This window comes from Neofelis nebulosa, chromosome 3 (assembly GCF_028018385.1).
Source record: "Neofelis nebulosa isolate mNeoNeb1 chromosome 3, mNeoNeb1.pri, whole genome shotgun sequence".
Taxonomy (NCBI): Eukaryota; Metazoa; Chordata; class Mammalia; order Carnivora; family Felidae; genus Neofelis; species Neofelis nebulosa.
Window position 1 is genome coordinate 303,971 of NC_080784.1, and position 21,747 is coordinate 325,717.

Sequence of the window (21,747 nt, forward strand, 5' to 3'; positions counted from 1 at the left end):
AAATTCAATTTGCATGGAAGAAACAGAACACACAAGTCAGTGAAAAGCCACCCCATGTCCATCTGGAGGAGGAATTAATACAGATACAGCGTCCATACTACTCAAAGCCCTCTAGAGATTCAGTGCTATCTCTATCAAGATTCCGATGCAATTTTTATGCAATTAGAAACACATATCCTCAAATGTATTTGGAGCCACAAAAAGACCCTAAGTAGCCAATGCAAGGAAGGACAACATAGGAGGCATCACACTTCTCGATTTCAAGCTTCATTCTAACACAAAGAAGTCAGTTATGTTACTGGCATAAGCACACACATAAGACAATGGAATGGAAATTGAGAGCCCAATCTAAACCCGTGCATGCACAGTCAACTAGTATTTGAGAAGGGAGTCAAAAATACACAGTGGAGAAGAATAGTCTCTTGAATAACTGGTGCTGGGAAAATTGGATATTCACATGTACAAGAATAAAGGTTAGCACTGTATGTTACACCACTCCCTAAAGAGTGAAAGGAAGAAACATAGATGTGGTTAGAGAGAAACAGTGACAAAGAGGAAGTACAAAGAGGAAGGTAGACACCTGCTCGAGGTATGTGGATGGCATTAGATGCGTCAGGGGAGAGGGGATGTATGAGATGGCTCTGCGTGCTGGGGCAGAAAGGGATTGTGTCGTGGGCATCAGAGTTCCATGACCCCAAGACTCCAACATCCCTGGGTCCAAGCTCTGCAGAAGCAATTGGAATTGAACAGAAGAGTATCCCTCATTTCTTCTGGAATTTTGAGGCTCAGCCTCATGTTCTGTCATGGAGAGGGATGTCTTGAGGGAGATTGTGCTGCTCTTTGGCAGGTATACTCCAAGTCTGCCCTGTGAGGAGGTGTCCTGGGGCCATCTCTCTCACTGCCCCAGGCCCTGTTGGATTTCCCCTCTCCCCCACCAGCTGGCCTTCCTCAAGTTCTGAACCCAGGCATCAGGCATCATGTTGTCCCCAGGTCCTGAAGTCTGTACCTGGCAGAGGTGGACTGCTGATATTGATTTTAAAAAATTGACAATAAGGTCCATATCCTCACTCTGGGACTAGCGGTGTGCATCCCAATCGTGGGTTGCTATCCTCCTGTTCACAACTAATCTGAGGATTCCAGAAGGTAGGTGAACACTTTAAAACACTCTAGTCTTCTCTTACATAAAATTCAAAGACGCTTTCTTGTCCCAGATTTTTTTTAATGCTGAAGAGATGGCAATTAGTAATTGAAGGCATAACGGTCCTATAGGATATTTACCTATATGACTGGTGGACATTATTTCATCCATCCATGTCCCTAAAGCACATTTCATTGGAAATATTATCCAAGGATACATACTGTAAATTCACAACTGATTCATAGCTCCCTGTAAGTTTCATTCTGACCTTGTCACATATGTGTCATCAAAGATATATTAGTGACTTTTCAGATAAGCTCTTCACATCAAGATGGTGATGTTAGAAAATCTGGTATAAATGGAATTTCACAAATTCCAAATTAGGAATGATTTTTCATTTTTAATGTTTCTTTTTTCTTTTTTTGAGAGAGCCCGAGCTGGGGAGGGGGGAGAGAGTGGGAGATACTGAAACTAAGGCAGGCTCGAGGCTCTGAGCTCTCAGGACAGAGCCTGACGCAGGGCTCAAACTCATGGACTGCAAGATCACGACTTGCGTCAAAGTCGGACGCTTAACCGACTAAGCCACCCAAACGCCCCAGGAATTATAGTTGATTGGCAAAGAAGGAGAAAGTAAAAATAGTGTAAAGGATGTCTATTTTTAATTGAAATATTGTTCACACATTTGTTGTATGAGTTTTAGGCATACATTGTAGTCATTCCATATGTCTATAAATTATATTGTACTTAAGCACAAGTGTAGCTATCCTGTGAAAGCCTGCAACACTACTATTACAGGATTGACTCCATTGCATTGGCTGTCCCTTGTATCCCTAGGACTCATTCATTCCATAGCTGATGCCGGTATCTCTCTCAAAGGTGTTCATTTTTATCTAACCTAAGTATTTTGGTGGTAAACACAATTACCACTTGCTCAGCAAGTGTAAATTGGCGGTCTATTTTTCTGTGAACATTGCTTAAAACACTACAAATGATGTCATTACGTTAATAAATTCGGTTTCATTCTTCACTCACAAGAAAGGAGTAGGAAAGATTTCTTTGTGTCCAAGGCCCTGTCATTAAAACCTTTCCCAATGGGGAGAACAGGTTTAGTTGCCCAGGCACCTTCAGTGTCTCAGCTGAGTGACCAGGGCCTTCCACATTGCAAAAATGCCCATGATGGCCAACAGAGAGAGCTCGAGCACCGCAGACCCGGAGAGGCGGGTTTCTCTGCCCAGGCAGTGACGGCCAGCAGAGGGCGCAACATCGGCTTTTCTGACCCAGAGCACCTCAGAGCAGGAAGGGCGTTGATTGCTCCCAGAGTACTCAGGGCCTCTGCCGCTGCCTCAGTACAGAGAGCAGAGCTGCATTTCCAGCAGGTTGTGCCGCCCGCCCCAGGGGAGATCTTGGGAGCTTTGTAGCAACTTGGCATCTCCTGAGTCGCCAGAGAGAATTTGCCTTATTGTACTGAGTGCTGAGGAGTGGGCGCTGGGTGGCTTCCCTGGGCAAGCTGGTTGCTGAGCTGCACAGGCCCTTGCATTTTCTGGGCTGTTCCCGTGTTTCATTCCTCCCCTTCCCGGACAGTATTTGAACAAGACATATTTTACTAAAGGTCTCGTGGATTGCGGAGCCCCACGACATCACCTCATCGATGCAGTCGATGGTTTGTTCCAGATTCAGGCTTGTTTCCGGGAAGAAACCCTGACAGAAATTCAGAAGAATGGGAGCTGCATTCCGTTAGGACATGAATACATGAAATGCTCGTCTTGGGAACTCCTAGAAGAATGAGCTGGGACCCACTTTCCGAGTCCTGCTAGAACCAGTGACCGAGGTAAGGGCACAAACTGTCCCCCACATCATACATGCCTTTTAAAAAGTTTCATGGTTATTTTTCCAACCTAATTAAGTGATTGCAAACTACAGAAAACCTGGTAGGTACCTGTCATTAACGTACGTTACCTTTATTTTAAATTGCAGTGAGTAAAGTTACAGTGTAATATTAGTTTCAGGTGTAAAATATAGAGCAACCCTTCCACACGTCATCCGGTGCTCATCCCAGGTGTACTTCTTAATCCCCAGCAGCTGTTTCACCCATTCCCCACCTTGCTCTGGAAGCCCTGTTTGTTTCCTAGTTAAGAGTCTGTTTGTCACTGTCTCCTCCCCGCTGCCCCCCCCCGCGCTTTGTTTTGTTTTATTTCCATGTGTTAGTGAAATCATCTGATATTTGTCTTTGTCTGAAAGGCTTATTTCACTCAAGGTAACATTCTCTTGCTCCATCCAGCTCACGGCAAATGGCAAGATTTCATGTTTTTACGGCCTAGTAATATTACATTCCATATACCACATCTCAATTTATTCATCAATTGATGGATACTTGGATAGTTTCTGTAATTTGGCTGTTGTAGGAAATGCTGCTGTAAACATCATGGTGCATGTATCCCTTTGAAGATTTTGTATTCTTTGTGGAAATACCTTGGAGTGAAATTGCTGGATCGTAAGGTACTTCCTTTTCCAGTTTTTTTTTTTTTTGAGAAATCTCCATAATGTTTTCCATACTGGCTGCACCAGTTTGCATTCTTACCCACAGTGCAAGAGGGTTATTCTTTCCCCACATCCTTGGCAACACCTGCTGTTTCATCCTTCATTGATTTTCGTCATTGTGACAGATGTGATGTGTTATCTCATTGTACTTTTGAATTGTATTTCCCTGAAGATCAGTATTGTTGAGTATTTTTTCATGTGTCTCTTGGCCATGTATATGTCTTCCTTCGGGAAATGTCCATTTTTGTCTTCTTCCCATTTTTAATCAGATTTCTCATTTTTTGGGTGCTGTATAACTGTATATATTTTGGGCACTAACCCTTTATCTGATGTCGTTTGCAAATATCATTCTGTAGGTGTTTTAGTTTTGTTGATTATTTCCTAGGTGACGGAAGGTTTTAATTTTTATGAAGTCTCATTATTTTTGCTTGTGTTTCCCTTACGTCTAGAGATATATCTACAAAGACGTTTGTACAGGCAATGTCAAATAAGATACTACCCGTGTTATCCTCTGGGATTTTTATGGTTTCGTGTTTCACATATAGGTCTTTATCCATGTTGGATTTATTTTTGTGTATGTTGTAAGAAAGTGGTCCATTGTTGTTTTTGTTTTGTTTTGCAGGATGCTGTCCAGTTTTTCCAAAACCATATGTTGAGGAGCCTTTTTTTAAGTTTATTTACTTATTTTTGATAGAGAGAGCATGAAGAAGAGGGGCAGAGAGAAATGGAGACAGAGAATCCCACGCATGCTCTGCACTGCCCTGAGATCATAACCTGAGCTGAATTCACAATCACACGCTTTGTTGACTGAGCCACCCCTGTGCCCAAGACTATCTTTTTTTCCATTGGATGTTCTTTCCTGCTTTGTTGAGAATTAATTGACCATATAGGTGTGAGTTCATTTCTGCATTTCTATTCTATTGATCTATGCCTCTTTGTGGTGGTGTTGTGGTTGTTGTTGTTGTTGTTTTGCCAGTTCCATACTGTTTTGATCAGTATAGCTTTGTAATAGAACCTAAAGTCTGGAATTGTGATGTCTCCAGCTTTGCTTTTCTTCTTCAAGTTTGTTTTGGCTGTATGGGGACTTTTGTTATTCCATACAAATTTTGAGATTATTTGTTCTTGTTCTGTCACAAATGTTTTTGTTACTGTGATAGGGATTTCATTATATGTGTAGATTGTTTTGAGGAGTGTAGACATTTTAACAGTATTTTGTACTTCCCATCCATGAACATGAAATGTATGTCCATTTCTTTGTGTCTTCTTCCATTTATTTCATCAATGTTTCATAGACTTTAGAGTACAGGTCTTTCAACTCTTTGGTTAGGTTTATTCCTGGTTTCTTGTGGCATTTGTGAGCCTGTCAATGGGATTGATCCCTTACTTTCTCTCTGTGTTAATTCATGATTTGTGTTAGAAATGCAATACATTTATGTAGCTTGATTTCTGTATATTGTGACTTGTGGAATTCATATATCAATTCTAGCAAGTTTTAAGGGAATCTTTCATGTTTTTTATAGAACACATCATGTCAGTTCCAAATAGCGAAAGTGCTACATCTTCCTTGCCGATTTGGATGGCTCTTATTTCTTTTTGTTGTCTGAGTGCTGTGGTTAGGGTTTCCAGTACTATGTGGAATAACAGTGGTGAGAGGGGTCATCCCTGTTTTGTCCCTGACCTTGGAGGAAAATTTTTCAATTTTTCCCCATTGAGGTGAGATGAGCTGTGGGTTTTTCCTAGATGACCTTTATTATGTGCAGGTAGGTTGAGTCTCAATGTACTTTGCTGAGGGGTTTTATCATGAATGGATGTGACATTTTGTCAAATAGTTTTCCTGCATCTGTTGAAAGCATCGTATTGTTCTTATCCTTTCTTCTATTACTGTGGTGCATCATGTTGATTGATCTGTGAATGTGGAACCACCCTTGCAGCCCAGGAATATATCCCACTTGATTATGGTAAATGATTCTATTAATGTATTGGTGACTTTAATTTGAAGGTATTTTAATAAGAATTTCTGCATACATAGTCGTCAGGCTATCGGGCTGCAGTTTTATTTAAAAATTTTTTAAATGTTTATTTCTTTCCTTTGAGTACATAAAAGTGAGGGAGGGGCTCAGAGATAGGGAGAGAGAGAATCCTGGTCATGCCCTACACTGTCATGGCAGGGTCCAACATGGGACTCAAACCCACGCACCGCAAGATAATGTCCTAATCCGAAATTAAGAGTTGAACAGTAAACAGCCCGAGTCACACAGGCGCCACACCAGTTTTCGGTTTTAGTGGAGGCTTTATCTGGTTTTGGTATCAGGGTAATGATGGCCTCTTAAGATGAAATTATAAGTTTTCCTTCTTTTTTATTTTTCGTAATAATTCGAGGAGAATACATATTACCTCTTTCTTAAATGGATGGTAGAATTCATTAGTTAAACCATCTGGCCCAGAACTCTTGTGTTGGGGGAGATTTTTTTATTACTGATTTGATTTCTTTCTGTTTTCAGATTTTATGTATCTTCCTGTTTCAGTTTTGGTAGTTTGTGTGTTTATAGGAATTTGTCCATTTTTCTCAGAATTTCCAATTTGTTGCATATAGTTGTTCATAATATTAACTTCTAACTGTATTTTTGTGGTGTGGACTGTTATTTCTCCTTTCTTATTTGTGATTTTATTTATTTGAGTCCTTTCTCTCTTCTTACTCAAAAGTCTGCCTAGAAGTTTTCATGTTGATTACTGTTTTCAAAGAACCAGCCCCTGGTTTCATTGATTTTGTCTAGTGTCTTTTTGGTTTGAATATCCCTTATTTCCCTGTGAATCTCTATTACTTCCTTCCTTCTGCTGTTCTTCTTCTGATATGTGACCTAGAATATGATCAATTCTGGAGAATGTCCCATGTGCGCTTGAAAAGAATATGTACTCTGCCATTTTAGTATGGAGTGTTCTAAATATATCTGTTAAACCCATCAGGTCCAGTGTGTCATTCAAAGCCATTGTTTCCTTGTTGATTTTCTGTTAACAGCTTCTGTCCATTGATGTGAGTGATGTGCTAAAGTCCTCTACTATCGTTATATTATAAAAAATGAGTTCCTTTATGGTGGTTGTTAAATATTTTATATACTTAGTGATCGCATGTTGGGTGCATCAAAATTTACAATCATTGGATCTTCTTGTTTCATTGTCCCCTTTAGTATGAGATAGCGTCCGTCTTCATCTCTTGTTATGGCTTTATTTATTTATTTATTTATTTACTTATTCATTTATTTATTTATTTATTTTAATTTAAGTCATAGTTGACATACAGTGCATTCTCGGATTCGGGAGCAGAATTTGGTGATTCATCCCTTACATACAATACCCAGTGCTCATCACAACAAGTGCTCTCCTTAATACTCATCTGACATCTAGCCCAGCGCTGACCCATTTCCCTCCATCAACCTTCGTTTTTTTTCTCTAACATTAAGAGACTCATGTGGTTTGTTACCACTCTTCTTGTTTCCTTCCCCCTTCTCATGTTTTCATCTGTTTTGTTTCTTCAATTCCACATGAGTGAAATCCTATATTTGTCTTTCTCTGATTGACATATTTCACTTAGCATAATACATTCTAGCTCCATCCACATCATTGCAAATGGCAAGATTTCATTCTTCTTGAAGTTGAGTTATATTTCTTTGTATATACATGTTTGTATATATGAACGTACACATATGTGTATATATATATATATATATATATATATATATATGCGCGTATACATACATACACACACACACACACACACAAACCGCTTCTTTATACCTTCATCAGTTGATGGATACTTGGGCTTTCTCTGTAGTTTGGCTACTGTTGATAATGCTGCTATAAATACTGGGTTCATGAAATGTCACTATTAGGTATTTACCCAAAGTGTACCAAAATAGAGTCTCGGTTTTTAAGGTTATTTTGCCTGATATAAGTATTGCTACTGGCTTTCTTTTGACATTATTGGCATAATAAATGTTTCTTTATTCCCTCACATTAAATCTGAAGGTGACTTAAGTCCAAATAAATCTTTGTAGACAGCATCTAGATAGGTGTTGTTTTTGTTTGTTTGGTTTGTTTTGTCCATTCTGACGCCCTATCCAATATCTTATGATTGGAGCATTTAGTCCATGTACATTTAGAGTGGTTATTAATAGGTATATATTTAGTGCCATTCTTCTAGTTGTTTTGCCATTGTTTCTTGGTGTTTTCTCTGATCCTTTCTTGTCTGTAACACTTTTAGTCCTAGATATCCACTCAAAGAGCCCGATTTAAATATTCTTTTCTTTTGACTGGTAGTACATTTCTTTACTTCTTTTTAATATCTCTCTTTTTTTTAATTTAAGCTCAAGTTAGTTACTTTATAGTGGAATACTGTTTCAGCAGTAGAATTTAGTGATCCATCAAGTACAAAATATACGCAATACTCATCCCAAGTGCGCCCGTAATGCCCGTCACCCATTTAGCCCATACCCCTATTCAATAACCCTCCTGGAACCCTGAGTTTCTTCTCTGTATTTAAGAGTCTCTTATCGTTTGACTCCCTCTCTGTTTGTATCTTATTTTTGCTTTCCTTTCACTACGTTCATCAGTTGTATTAAATTCCACAGATGAGAGAAATCATATGATGTGTGTCTTTCTCTGACATATTTTGCTTAGCATAATCAAGTCGGGTTCCACCCATGTTGTTTCAAAGAGCAAGATTTCATTCTTTTTGATCGCCGAGTAATATTCCATTGTATGAATATACCACATCTTCTTTATCCATTCATCTGTCAATGGTCATTTGGGCTCTTTGCATAGTTTAGCTATTGTTGATAATGTTGCTATAAACATTGCAGTGCATGTGCCACTTCGACTCAGCGTTAGTGTATCCTTTGGATAAACACGTGGTAGTGCAATTGCTGGGGCCTAGTGTAGTTCTATTTTTAGTTTTTCTGACAAATCTCCATACTATTTCCAGAGTGGCTACACCACTTTGCATTTCCACCAGCATTTCAAAAGCGTTCCCTTTCTCTGCATCCTTGCCAAATCTGTCTTTTTCGGAGATGTTAATTTTAGCCATTCTGATAGGTGTGAGGGGATATCTCATTGTGGTTTCGATTTGTATTTCAGTGATAACGAGTGAGATTGAGCATCTTTTCATGTGTGACCAATCTGAATGTCATCTTTCTTAAAGTGTCTCTTCACGTCTTTTGCCCATTTCTTCACCGGATTATTTGGTTTTTGGGCGTTGAGTGTGATGATTTTTTATAGATTTTGGATACTAATCCTTTATCTGATATGTCACCTGCAAATATCTTCTCCCATTTCATTCAGTGGCCTTTCAGTTTTGCTGATTGTGTCCTCTGCTGTGCAGATGCTTTTTATCTTGAGGTCCCAAGAGTTCATTTTGGTTTTTATTGCCCTTGCTTTGGAGACATGACAAGCAAGAAGTTGTTGTGGCCAGTATCAAGGAGGTAGATTGCCTGATTTCTCCTCTAGGATTTTGATGGTCCCTTTCTTACATTTATATCTTTCATCCATTTTGAGTTGTGTGTGTGTGTGTGTGTGTGTGTGTGTGTGTGTGTGTGTGTGTGGTTTAAGAACATATTCCAGGTCCAGTCTTCTCACTGTCCAGTTTTCCCAGTACCATTTGCTGAAGAGACTTTTGTTTTTCCATTGGATACTCTTTCCAGTGTTATCAAAGATTACTCGGCCATATGTTTGAGGGTCCATTTATGGGTTCCCTATTCCATTCCATTGATGTCTGTATCCGTTTTTGTGCCCGTACCATACTGTCTTGATGATTGCGGTTTTCTAATACAACATAAAGTCCAGATTTTAATGCCTCCAGCTTTGTTTTCTTTTTCAACATGACTTTGGCGATTTGGGGTCTTTTCTGGCTCCCTACAAATTTTAGGGTTGTTTGTTCTAGTTCTGTGAGAAATGCTGTTGTTATTTTGATAGGGATTGCATTGAATGTGTCGATTGCTTTGGGTGGTATTGACATTTTAATAATATTTGTTCTTCTCATCCATGAGCATGGAATGTTTTTCCATTTCTTTGTGTTTCTTGCATTTCTTTCATAGATGTTGTATGGTTTGTTCCTTTATTTTTTTAATGTTTGTTTATTTTTGAGAGAGAGAGAGAAAGAGAGAGCACATGAGCAGGGGAGGGGCAGAAAGAGAGAGAGAGATGGAGACACAGACTCTGAAGCAGGCTCCAGACTCCGAGCGGTCAGCACAGTGCCCATCACGGGACTCAGACCCACAAATGAGGGATCATGTCCTGAACCGAAGTTGGCACTTAACCGACTGAACCACCCAGGCGCCCCTCTATTGTTTAAGTGTACTGATCTTTTACCTCTTTGGTTATGTTTACCCCTGGGTATTTGATGGTTTTCAGTGCAGTTGTAAAGTACATCAATCCTTGATTTCTCTCTGCTGACTCATTATTGGTGTATAGAAATGCAGTCAACTTCTGTATATTGATTTTATATCCTGAGACTTTCCTGAATTCCAGTATCAGTCCTAACAGTTTTTCCATGGAGTCTTTTGGATTTCCTTGGAAACTATCATGTCTGTGAAGAGGGAAAGTTTGACCCTCCTTGCCAATTTGGACGCCTTGTATTTCTTTTTGTTGTCTGCTTGCTGAGGTTAAGACTTCCAACAGTTTGTGGAATAATAGTGGTGAGAGTGGACATCCCAGTCGTGTTCCTGACCTTAGGGGGAAAGCTCTCAGTTTTTCCTCAATGAAGATGATATTAGCTGTGGGACTTTTGTATCTGGACATACTGATATTCAGACAAGATCTTTCTATCCTTCCTTTCATGAGTACTTTTTTTTTCATCAAGAAAGGAAGCTGCATTGTGTCAAATGCTCTTTCTGCATCTATTGAGAGGATCATATGGTTGTTATCCTTTCTTTTATCAATGTGATGTATCACATCAGTTGATTTGCAGATATTGAATTCGTGGTGCATCCCAGGAATAAATCCAATTCATTGTGGTGAATAATTATTTGTATGTATTGTTGGATCCGGTTCACTACTTTTTGTTGAGAATTTTTGCATCCAGGTTCATCAGGGAAATTGGTCCATAGTTTTCTTTTCTGGTGGGGTCTTTGTCCAGTTTGGACTCACGGCCAAGAAGGCCTCATAGAATGAGTTTGGACGTGTTCCTTCCATTTCTCTGGCCATGACCGTATCTTTTTCTTTCATTTGGGATGCATTCCTCTTTTCTTGGCATCTTGGCTGAGTATTTGCCTTCTCTGTGTTACAAAAGCTCATTATGTTAGCTGCCTGTGAGATGAATGGCTTTATGAAAAGGAGGTCATCTAGTGTCCAGGGCCTGACCATCAGGGAGTGTCCGTGGTGTGTGTTGCATACACTGTTTTGTGTTCTGGCTGCACTGTCCTTCAGGCCAGTTGTATGGACAATGTATGGTCCTTGGCCAGAATGTGCTGAGTTTTATCTAGGTCAGCTCCGATCTGCTTCTTAAGTGAGACTTGAAATGACTGCCACTCGAAGTGAAGCTCTGCAGAACTGTCTGGTCAAGAGAGGTGATGTGGTCATGGGCTTCCGCTGGTCTCCTGGGGGAAGGGATCACCTACATTGGGACTGAAGCAAGCCTGATTGACCTAGAAGGCCAGTCTCACCAGAGCACAGGAATGTGGGGTTGATGTAAGGATGTTAGGCAGCCAGTGTGGGGATGACATTGTTTCCAGCAGATGGCTCTGTGTTTATGCTGTGGGGAAGAGGAGGAAAATGGTCCCACACACCTCCTCTGTCCTAGCTCCTTTGTCCCCTTGTTGTGAACACTGCCTCTCAGGGATGCTCTCCATGATGAGTGTATAATCGCCCCACTGCATGCACCAGGCGATGTACAGGTCACTGTTTCCATACCATCTGCCTGTAAGTAGCTTGCTGCCTTCTCTCAAGGATTAGGCCAGTGCCCTCAGGGCTGTATCCCAGCCAAGCCTGCTAACCCTTGAACCTCCACATTCTCGGGGTCTGGATCGCTTGGTTAAGTGTCTGAGTCTTGATCCTGGCTCAGATCATGACCTCGTGGTCATGGGCTTCTCTCTCTCCCTCTATTCCTGCCCCTCCCTTGCATGTGCTCTCTTTCTCTCTCTCTCTCTCTCTCAAAATAAATAAACTTAAAACAAATTTAGTGGCATGGAATACTTTATTTAGGCGAGATTTCCTCCCTGAGGGAATGGCGGGGGTCTGTCAGTTAAATTTCCAGCAATGACTAGGAATTTCATTGCTGACTGGTTAAAGGTTACATTCCTACAGGAATGAATTTAGGGATAGTGACATGAGGCCTTAACGTAAGTAACTCCATGATGGTCCTGTGAGTTTTCTTTACATTCCAAACCCATATTTTTGCACATCAATTTTTTTTATTAAAAACATAACCCTAAATCATATTTTAGCCATCTACTGCCAGCCCGATGATCATATCCTGTAAAACTGTGACCATCTCCTAATCATAGATGAAGATCAACTCTGTGGCTCTAAGATTTTTTGACTCTAAATTACATTGATGTATGTTACTTAGATCTTTGTGAGTCTAAGTTACCGCTGGCCTCCTGAAATCTTTGACCCAGGGACACCCAGCCAGGTTTCTGAGCCATCACTTAGGCACAGAAGCACCCATTCCAAGTCACCTCTTCCTAAAGTGTGTCTTTCCCTCTGGTACTTCTGGGTCTTACCCTTTTGCAGATCACATGCTGTGATGGACATCCCCTCATGAAAACCTGTCAAAGTGGGTGAGAAAAACCTGCTTGCCTGTGACTGCCACTTCATGGTCACATCTTTTCCTTCTGAAACCCCTTGAACACCCTATCATTCTTCCAGACTTTGAACATCTCTTTGATTTGGAAATATTTCATTCTCTTGTATTCCTGCTAAAAATATGCGTGAAAATATTAAAGCAAGGATTCTTTACAATAAGTGAGCCAGTCACAGTGATCCATCTGGCCGTGTGTACGTATGTTTTCTTTTTTGGACACTCTTCAGGCATGATGTGAAGTACATCCTGTAAAATCTGAGTATCCTTCATTATCTAGGATAACCGCCTTTATGGAAAGCCATTTAATGACATGTTCATTCAAGATCCGAAAAACACTTAATTGACATACCACATAATACAGTGGTGTCTACATACGTTATTATCTTAAAATATGTAAAGTGGATGTTTCTATGAAGCGTATATCATGCATTCAGTTTTCTGTACCATGAATGCTATTATTTAAATTACACAATAGTAAGAACAACAAGACTAGGTACATGGCCATCACTAGTAACTAATACTAGAACTAGTCATATAATATTAGGTGTGAAAACATAAAACCATGATTACTACTAATATTTTCAACCGTGGTGGGCTTCTAGTTACCAGAAAAATGGGGAAGATATTATTGAGTCTCCACACACATCAGAGTGTTTTCTGACTATTGATGTCCTCTAAGTCGATACATGATCACAATCAATATCCCAAAGAGATATGGTAGTATTAACTAACTTTATATTTGTATTCAGATTGCTTCAGTTTTAACCTCTTCTGTCCCAGACTCATCCCAGCTGGCACATTACAGTCATCCTGTCTCCTTCGGCTCCACTTGGCCATGACAATTTTTAGATTTTTCATGATCTGCAAAGTTTTGAGGGTACGTTTGTAGAATGTATTTTGTAGAATGATCTTTGGTTGGGATATGTCTAACGTTTGTTCAAATGCTTAGGCTGACTACTGTGTTTTGGAGCAGAAGATCCAGAGGCATAGTTCCATCCATAATTATCACTTCACATAAAGGTTGTTTACTCTGAAGATTTGGGTCTTTTGTGGTTCTGTACAAATTTTAGGACTGTTCTAGTTCTATGAAAAATGTTGTTGCTATTTTGATGGCGATTGCATTAATTGTGTCAGTTGCTTTGGGAAGTATAGACATTTCCATGAAATTTGTACTTCCGATCCATGAGTATGGAATATCCTTCCACTTTTTTGTGTCATCTTGTATTTCTTTCATCACTTTTTTATAATTTTCAGAGTATAGGTCGCTCACCACCTTGGATAGATTTATTCATAGATACCTTATTATTTGGTGTACAACTGTAAATGGGACTGTTTTCTTAATTTCTCTCTCTACTGATTCGTTATTGTCTAGAAATGCAACAGATTTCTGTGCAATGATTTTGTATCCGGTGACACTGCTGTATTCATTTATCACTTCTAGCAGTTATTGGGTGGACTCTTTGGGGTTTTCTATATATAGTGTCATGTAATCGGCAAAGGGTGAAAGATTCACTTCTTCCAGATTTGGATTAGTTTTTCTTTTCTTCTTTTCTTTTCTTTTCTTTTCTTTTCTTTTCTTTTCTTTTGTCTTTTCTTTTCTTGTCTTTTACTTTACGTTGTTTTGTTTCGTTTCGTTTTGTTTAGTTTCATTTCATTTGATTTATCTGCTGCCTGTAGCTTGGACTTCCAGTGCTATGTTTATTAAAAGTGGTAAGAGTAAACATCCTTGTGTTTTCCCTGACCTTATAGGAAAAGCTCTCAGATTTTCTCCATTAAGGTTGATTATAGCTTCAGGGTTTTCATAGAAAACATTTATTGCATTGATGTATGTTCTCTGTAAACCTACTTTAGGGGGTTATAATCATGAATGGATGTTGTAGTATGTCAAATGCTTTTTCTTCATGTATTGAAATGACCGTATGGTTCTTTTCTTTTAACCTTTATTACTTTTGAGAGAGACAGAGTGTGAGCAGGGAAGGGGCAGAAAGAGAGTGGGAGACACAGAGTTCGATGGAGGCTCTTGGCTCTGAGCTTTCAGCACAGAGTCTGATGTGGGACTTGAACTCCCGAATCATGGGGTCATGACCTGAGCTGATGTCAGACTGCTAAAGGATTGAGCCACCCAGGTGCCCAGATCATATGGTTCTTATCCTTTCTCCTGTTGATATATTGTATCACATTGATTTGCAAATACGGAACCACCCTTGCAGCTTGGAAATAAATCCCACTTAATTGTGGGATATATTTACAGTTGTTATATCTCCTTTTGGACTGTACCCTTTACTGTTCTATAACGTCCTCCTCTGTCTCTTGTTATGTACTTTGTTTTAAGTGTATTTTTTCTGATACAAGTATTGCTACTCTAATTTTTTTTTTCATCCGTTCTTACACCCTATGTCTCTAGATTGGAGCATTCATTCCATTTACCTTCAAAGAAATAGTTGCTATGTATGTATGTATGTATTGCCATTATATTACCTGTTTTCTTGTGGTTTCTAATGATTTTCTCCGATCCTTTCTTGTCTGTCTTTCATGTTTTGCTTATTTTCTTTAGTGAAGTATTTTAATTTATTTATCTTTATTCTTAGCATATTTGTGACTGGTTTTTGATATATGGTTACTGCTGGGTTATTTACATAACCTCTTCTGCGTTTAGCAGTTTGTACTAAGCTGATGGTCATTTACCTTGGAACCCATTATGTTCTTCTCCCTAGGTTTTTGGTAGATGTTATTATATTTCAAATCCATATCTCTGAGTTCCTTAACTATTTTTTACAAAAATATTCATGTTTTACTTGATTTGTGTCTTTTAGCTCTATAGTGTCACTTTTGGTCTCTCCTTTCCACTCAAAGAGTCCCTCTTCATATTTCTTGCAGGACTGATTTAGTGGTACAAACACCTTTAGTTTTTGTTTGGGAAAGTCTGTGTCTCCTTCCATTCTGAATGATAGACTTGCTGGATAGAGTATTCTTGGCTGCTGATTTTTCCATTCAGCACTTTGAATATGTGATGTCACTTGCTTCTCGCTTGCCAAGTATCTGCTCAGAAATCTGGTAGCTAGCCTTCTAAGTGAAGGTCTCTTTGTGTTGCTGCATTTAAGAGTTTTTCTTTATTGTCACTGTAATTTGCAAGTTTGCTTACAATATGTCTGGATGTTGGCCTGATTTTGTTCATTTCGATGTGAATTCTCTAGCCTCCCGCATGGGGATGTTTGTTTCCTCCCCCAATTAGGGCATTTTTCAGCTATTGTTTCCACAAATAAATTTTCTGCCGCCTTTTCTCTTTCTTCTGAGACTCCTACAATATCAATATTGTTATCTTTGCTGTAGTCACTGAGGTCCCTTAGTCTCATCTCACGTTGCAGAATTCTGTTCTCTCTCTTTGGTTCAATGTGGTTAATTTCCATTACTCAGTCTTCGAGGACACTGGTTTGCTCCTCTGCTTCTTCCATCCCTTTGTTAGTTCCAGCAAGCATGTCTCTCCTTTATCATGTCCTCAATGTCTACTGTACTATTTCTTATCTCTAGTCAGTCTCACTCTTCTACTCATTTCACAACTCTAATGAGTACCCTTATGATCATTGCTTTCAAATCTGTATCAGGTATGTTACCTACATCTCTTTGGCTTAGATCTCTGGCTGTGACTTTGACTAGGTCTTTCATTGTGGATAAACATCTCTGTGTGTCCATTTTGTCTGTCTCTCTGTCTCTATTTGTCTGTGTTAAGAAATTCAGCTGTACCTTCTGCTCTTGAAACTAATAACGTGATGAAGAAGAGGTCCTGGAGAACTCAGCAGTGCACATCTCCGTTTATAGGACCTGGACCTTCAGGAGGCTATCGTATAGGTACTGTTCACAGCCTGCTGCTGTGTCTGGGTTACTTTTCCTGTTAGTGCAGGTGTCTGCACTGACTGTGTGCTGTTTTGGGCTGTGCTTTGTCTCAGTGGTGTTAGTGGGACCCAGGCAGGCCAGCTGTGGGGTGGTATGTCCGCTGGATAACTTGGGCACAGGGCAGAAGTGTTAGCAAAATTTCACAGGGCTACAAGTCCTATGCCAGATTTCCCAATGTCCTTTGGTGGCTGGGGGCTGTGGCCCAGCGGTGGAAGGTAGGGGCTTGAGGATATGCACAGAGCATGTCTGTGCCTGGGGACATGTGGCTTAGTGAGACAGATGAGGGTACCTGGATATGTACAGGTGGGTGAGGTGCAGATGTGCACAGCATGTTGTGGCAGCTATGCATGCAGCTTGTCAGACAGGGTGCCCTTGTGGTTTGAAAAATGTTTGCCCTGAGACCAGCAGGCTTGGTTTGGTGAGTCCCCTAGTGAACCCTTGGGACTGGTGCACCGCTAATGGGTTAGTTAGCAAGTGTCTGTGCAGCCTAACCCTCTTGTGGGTGCTTCTATGCTTATTCTGGGAGGCTGGGGGAGAAGAGTGCTGCCTGTGAGCTCCCTCATTGTTGGAGAAGTCCTCCAACATACTCCAGAATCAGCATGAATACATCTGTCTTCTGTTTCCTCGGCATTGTGTAAAATGCCATGTTTACATTGCCTCTCTACACATGCAGGGATATGGCTATCACTCATCCTCCTGGATCTCCCAGTGCTGGGTCAGCTGACCTCCAAACCTCCTGTCTCTGAACACAAAGGCATTCAGCCCCTCTATGTTTTAATGCCCTATGTTATGGAGATTAGTCTTCCCTGTATGACCTCCCTGGTGTGAGGGCTCACTTTTTCTGCCCCTTCTGCAGGCAGACAGCCTCCACCTTTCTGATATTCCTAACCTTTCTGATGCAGCTTCTCTCTACTTCTGTGTGGAGTTTGTTCTGCCAGTCTTTGGGTCGCTCTTTGGTTCATGGACTTGAATGTGGATGTTATGCCGTTGAAAATATGGGACAGGGTGAGCTCAGGGTCCTCTTACTTTGCTATTATTAATTTTTAAATGTCTTATTATTTTGGATTTTTGAGACATGGGAAGACAAACTCATATCACACATGCACTTCAGGATTGGAAAGGAACTTTCCCACATTTGCTTCTATTATTTTATGTTTTGAAACTCTCTTTAATGAGATATGATTACATATAACAAACCTCAAGTTAAAGGGTATACTTTGATGAGATTGAGGGTACAGGACCATGGGTACAGCACCATGAAATCATAGGGTTTCTCCCTAAACCTTCCATCATGAGCCCTTTGTGTCTAATGCTAATGTTGCTTTTGAAGTAAGGACTACTTTTTTCCCCACGTTTTCACATATTGCCCAGGTGTCTGAAAGCTGGCATTGGGGTATCTCCTTTTCCGATAGTCTATATTCCCATAAGTTTTGAAGTCGGTTTACCTTTGGACTTTTGCTTCTATTGTATCTCTCTGTATGTTCACATGCTCTCGTTGCAATACTTTAATGATGAGGTCTTCATCATCGCTTTAATTTTCACCAAATGTTATGAGCTGCAGTTCCACTTATGACAGAAGGCACAGGCTTCCTGTGATATGTATTCAAGAGCGAGGCAGATATCCTGAGCACTTGAGCTGAGAATGTCACCCTGTCTTTTTGCCAGCCCTCTTCCCTTCCCTGTGAGACAAGAATCTCCTTTTGTTCACACAGAAATGTGGGTGAAGTCAGTAGAAAACGTTGCCTTCTCTCCTCTTCCCTTTATATCTCAAAATCCTTGCCACTATCTTCTGCCTTTCCCTTTCTCTGACTCATTCTCTCAGGCCCACTGTTCCACTCCAGCCATGATCAGGGTGTCCTCCAGCTGCTGGCCTCTGCCCTGTCCATCCCTCAGTGAGAAATCTGGAGTAGGATTATGCATTTCACAGGACTGATCAAGAAATATGTGATCCTCAGAGCCCTCCTGCACAAGGTTGCTGTCGTGGAGACATGGCATCTTGAGTGAGGATCTGACGCCATGTGTGGCCCCCTCACTCATCTCCCACAGTCACTGCTGGTCCCTGATCCTTACCCACCATTAGAAATCAGCCAAATGCTAGGGTCAGGTACCTGTCTATCTGACCCCAAGCACCAGGAGTCAGTGAATATTTCTAAGATAATTGAGCACAAGCACCCCATGCATCTAGATATAGGAAGTTACCATCACCCCAGAAAACTCTCTCGGGCTCCTCTGCAAAAAGGGCGATCTTGCTACTATCCTCCATCACTGCAATTTCTGCTAGTTTGTTACCTGTGTGTATAGGAACCGCACTGTGTGCATTCGATGGGGGGTGAGAGTAGGTCCTCCTAGAAGCAAACACTGAAACAGAGACAGAACAGTAAAAGTACTATTAAGGGATACTAAGAAAAACAAAGTGGAGAGCACAGGGTGAGCAGAGAAAGCATGTGGGCAGATCTGACACATTTTTAAGATATATAATCACCATACTCTGTCACCTCACACAGTCCTCTTCAAAATTCAAACTAGTTGTCGTATAAGACAGTGAGATTTACGAGATTTGGGGTTATTTCCCTATGGTCTTATGTTTTCCTATATGCATTCCCTCTTCGGTACTTAATCTGTGGCCTCAGATGAACACTTTAGTGTGTGGATGCATCTGCAAGTCTATATGTAATGGAATATGATTGTCTTCAGATCTCAGATGTAGAACTCTGATATACACATTCTCATAATTATCTTTTTCTTTCTTTGCCTGGTAAGGCCTGAATCTTAATAGAATAAGTGTGCCGTTGTCTTCTTTAAAGTGGCGATCCCCGGGGCGCCTGGGTGGCACAGTCGGTTGGGCGTCCGACTTCAGCCAGGTCACGATCTCGCAGTCCGTGAGTTCGAGCCCCGCGTCAGGCTCTGGGCTGATGGCTCAGAGCCTGGAGCCTGTTTCCGATTCTGTGTCTCCCTCTCTCTCTGCCTCTCCCCCGTTCATGCTCTGTCTCTCTCTGTCCCAAAAATAAATAAATGTTGAAAAAAAAAAAAAATTAAAGTGGCGATCCCCAATCCCTGGGCTGAGGCATTAACCGTCTTAGTTTAATGAACTTCTGTGACCATCTTTTTTTGATGATCATTTGTGTGGAGATATCTTAATTGAAACTGTGAGAAGGGTGAGTGGACATTTCCCAGACATTTTGCAGATGCATTCTGTATTCAATGTCTTCTTTTCATTATGTCCTTAGAAACAATTATTACCCCTCTTTCACAGATAACCCATCTCAGGCTCTGTGTAGGTCCCACTGAGAATTGGTGTTCTGGCTGAGATAACAGGAACACAGGGAAACCCTCGGGATATTGTGAAAGAAGTTTAAGGAGATAGATGCAAAGCTGTAGTCAGGTTATGTCAGGGGTCCAGCAGGGGTGGCATCTGGGCATCCCTGAATTGTAGGTTTACCCAGGCTAAAGGCCAATGCAGGCACTCAGCTGATCTAGATCCTTTCTTCACTTTTAGTCTCACTGAAGGATATGAACTTAGGCAGACAAGCATTTCCTTAAGACCAAGTTAAATTTCCTATATATCCAGGGCATTTTTTCACCCATAAATATCCAGAACCTTCAGACAACGCAGGGAGACAACAACCTTTTTAGATGATCACCTGGGTGCACTTTGACAAATATGACATTTTGTAGAGGAATCTTGCATTGTGCACTGAGAGTGATCCCACATAGTAGCTCCGTGTGGAACTCATGCTCCCTGCTCAGGCTGTGGTCAGGAATGGCCTGCAACTGCATCTCACTGAACCCAGTACCCTCCCCTCTGCACTTCCTCAAACTCTGCTTACTGTCCTCTAATTTCTCAATTTTCTATTCCTGTGTGATTCAAGTTTCTCCCACTCCTTCACTGGTGCTTCCATTATGGTGACCACAAGGTCTGTGTCATATAATGCATGTGCCCCATTTCACACAGGACACCTAAGGCACCTACACTTAGTGGTGCATCTCATTCTTTGCAGAACTCAAAACATTGTGTCTGTAAAATATGCACCAGTACGCCCGATACATCTGTCTTTGTGTAAAAATCCTCTTTCTTTTTGACAGGAGAAACCTAAAGCTGACCTCATTACGGGGAAATGATACAGTCCACTGAACATATGTCCTGAGAAACTTGAGATATGTTACAAAGTCCTCAGGCAGTTTTGCAGTTGAATTGCCAAGCCCTAACAACCATCTCTACATTTTTCCCACAAAGTGTTTCACGAAGTAGATGAATATGCTTTAGAAATCCCTAACCACTTCAGTTTATCTACCCAAATAGAGGAGGCAGAGGATGGGGGGGGGGGGGTAGTTCATAGCCCATGACTGGTGATGAAGGACTTTCCATGGGGTTAGGGTTAGGGGTTAGGGTTAGCGGTTCGGGGTTAGGGTGAGGATTAGGATTAGATGGTTAGATTTAAATGTTAGGATTACGGTGAAGGTTAGGTTTAGGGTTTAGGGGCTAGGGTTGGGGTGATGGTTAGTGTTACGGTAGGGCTTAGATGTTAGTGTTAGTATCAGCATTAGCTTCAGGGTTCGGTTCACGGTCAGGGTAGTGTCAGGGTCAGGGGATAGGGGTTAGGATTTAGGTTTTATTGTTTAGAGTTTAGGTTTTAGGTTTTGGGGTAGGTTTTAGGTTTTCGTGGTTACGTGTTAGTGGTTAGGTTTTAGGGTTATGGTCAGGGTCAGTGTTTGGTTTAGGGTTAGTGTTTAGGATTTATGGTTTACGGATTAGGGTTAGAGTTTAGTGTTCAGGTCTAGGGTTTACGTTTATGGTTACAGTTAGGATTTAGATTAGGATTTGGGGTTTAGGGTTCAGCGTTTCGGTGTAGGGTTTAGGGTTAGTATCATTGTTGCGGTTCGGGTTAGGGTAGTTCAGTGCCATGGTTTGTGTTAGGGATAGGATTTAGGGCTATGATTCAGGTTAGGGTTTGTGTTTGGGTTAGGGTTAGGAATAGTAGTTAGGATTAGGTCCTAGCACATTGCAGGGACTGATCCCACAGCATTGGAGTTGTCTCCCCAAAGGGCTGAGTAGAGGTTCCAAGGTCAGTTTCCTGTCAGGATTAGTCTTTTGGTTCCAATCCAGACAACTGTATGGGAGAATGTTCTAGCAGGCCTCAGGAATATTCTCGGGCAGCTGCAGCCAGCCTTTTGAAACGACATGGTGATGTTCCAGGTTCTAAGCCAAGTGATCCTGCACCACTCCTGTACTTAGGGCGTGGTTTTGTCATACTTTGTTATTGGGTCTGCATGGGTAGAGAGCCTTAACTAGGGTTATGGTTTGTTACACGGACGCCGCCAGGGCGTAAGCGACTCTAGTTTCGTGATCTCCCTCTAGGGCTGAATTGCGGACCCATGCGACGTTGCTTCT

General features: G+C 41.0%; 1 long non-coding RNA gene across 1 annotated transcript in view; it reads left to right on the forward strand.

Moving 5' to 3' along the window:
• Positions 1–2,500: 2,500 nt before the first annotated feature.
• LOC131506286 (uncharacterized) overlaps positions 2,501–21,747 on the forward strand; it is a 162,221-nt gene continuing 142,974 nt past the window's right edge. The window contains exon 1 of the long non-coding RNA XR_009258830.1: positions 2,501–2,966. This is a non-coding gene — a long non-coding RNA (uncharacterized LOC131506286). The remainder of the gene's footprint in view (positions 2,967–21,747) is intronic.